This window comes from Petaurus breviceps, unplaced genomic scaffold, assembly GCF_028583685.1.
Source record: "Petaurus breviceps papuanus isolate PSGF00001 unplaced genomic scaffold, PetGlider_PUasm1.0 175, whole genome shotgun sequence".
Lineage (NCBI taxonomy): Eukaryota > Metazoa > Chordata > Mammalia > Diprotodontia > Petauridae > Petaurus > Petaurus breviceps.
In genome coordinates, this window is record NW_027185764.1 from 39615681 (window position 1) to 39617734 (window position 2054).

A 2054-nucleotide genomic window follows, 5' to 3' on the forward strand; every position below is an offset into this window, starting at 1 on the left:
CTTTTACCTATAACTCATAACACTGCTAAAGTATGAAAGCATAGCAATCCACACTAGCAGAAGAGGCCAACCAATGTAAACAAAAGTTTCAAGGTAGATTTAGAACTGGAAGAAACCTTAGAAGTTATCAAGTTTAACCACGTCATTATAGAAATTATAAAATTGGGGGCAGGAGAAGTTAAGTGACTTGCACAGAGTCACTCAGCTATTGAATACTTGAGGGGGAATTCGAACCCAGCTTTTCTTTCCTCCTTCCACCATTTTAGGGGAGAGTGCAAATGCAGTCCTCAACTACCACAAATAATTCAGTTGAGTTTCCCTGCATTTGGGGAAATTGCAGGGCTCAGCCCATCTAGAATGCTTCACCCTGGAGGAATCACCTGTGTGAACATGGAATCACCCCTGCTAAGTAAGTATGAACCCAGCCTTTCTTGACTATGAATTCAACCTTTTACCTGCTGTCCCATGAATTTTACCTCCCAAGAGCCTAGTGCCCTGGGTGTCACAAAGAAATGTCACGGGGTGAAGCAAAAAGCATTGAATTTGGAGTCAGGAAGATGCATGGGTGATGTCAGGCAAGTCATTTAACCTCTCTCTGCCTCAGTTTCCACATCTATAAATTGAATAACTTCTTTTCCTGGGTCTGAGATAGTGTCCAATATATTTGTGTATGTTTCTGAATTCCTAGTATTTAGTGAATAGAATGGGATGCGCCCTGCCTTAGACTAAATTGTTGCTCATGAAAACACTGATGTGGCACAGCATTCTGGGAAGGAAGTTACAGAATAATTCAAGATATGATAGAGCATTCACTGCTTATTCTATATTTCCATATATTTGTAAGGAGGGCCAGATTTCTATTTAGAGAATTTTTAAGACTATCACTTGGTTTTTCTTCTTCCTTTCCCATTCAAAAATTAAAAAGATATGAGAGTGTAAAGTGAATAGATTGCCTTGGTTTCTGCCAGGAGACATTGAAAATTTGTTCCAATTAGGGCTTATATGATTTACTTGTCATAAAAGCTTTTTGTTGGTCAAATTAAGAAATATAGATCTCCTTTTCAGGCCTTTTTGTCTAAATATCCAAGAACCAGTCTTGTTATGGTCCAGGTACAGATAGAGTTGTCTTTATTTCAATGAAGCTGTATATTCACTCTTAATTGTGTAAGAGCATAAGCTCTCATCAATCTCCATAGTCACAATTCTAAATCTATGAGCTTTACAATCAATTACAATGTTTAGAGATAGAAAGAACCTTGGAAATCATCTAGTCCAACTCCCTCATTTTACAAATGAGGAAAAGAAGAGGCAGAAAAATTAAGTACTTTGAGCTAAACCACACAGTTCCTTTATAGCTGAGGCAGAATCAGAAAGCCTTCTTCCTGGCACTAGCACACACCCATACTGTTTCATTCAATGGAATTGCTTTGGACCAAGGGTCATTTTCAAACATTCCAGAATAGTAGATACTTAGAATGTGATCTTCAGAATAAGTAATTATATTAAAAGTGAATCAATGAATGAAAGAAGAAAAAGTATTTGTGAGAAGCATTTTCCTCAAACCAGGCATTAAGCTAACTACCAGGGATACAAATACTAAAGGGAGAAAGTCCCTGCCTTTAAGGAACTTAGATTCTAATGAGGAGACAATACATAGAGGAAAGCAGTGGTCACCAAAGGGCTACATAGAAATTCCAAGCCTGAAATTATGTAACATTTCACAAAAAGATACTATACATCATTGTGCCAGTGTAATGACTACATCTAAAATAACATTTTAATTTAAATATACCTAGTAGTCTACCAAGACACAAGAAATCAAGACAATAATAATAGCTAGTATTTATAAACTCTTTAAGGTTTGAAAGTACTTTGAGAATTTTATTTTGTCCTCACAACAATACTGGGTGGTAGGTGCACTTATTATCACCCTTTTTAACAAAGGAGGAAATTGAGGCAGATAGCAATCAAGTGAGTTGTTCAGAGTCACACAGCTATTAAGAGTTAGAGGCTGGATTTTAACTCAGTTCTTCCTGAGTACAAGGTCAGCATTC

The 2054-nt window shown here is 36.9% G+C and overlaps 1 pseudogene; it reads right to left on the reverse strand.

Annotated features, from left to right (window-relative positions):
* Positions 1 to 265: 265 nt before the first annotated feature.
* Positions 266 to 417, reverse strand: LOC138159251 (U1 spliceosomal RNA; annotated as a pseudogene).
* Between the last annotated feature and the right edge of the window lie 1637 nt (positions 418 to 2054).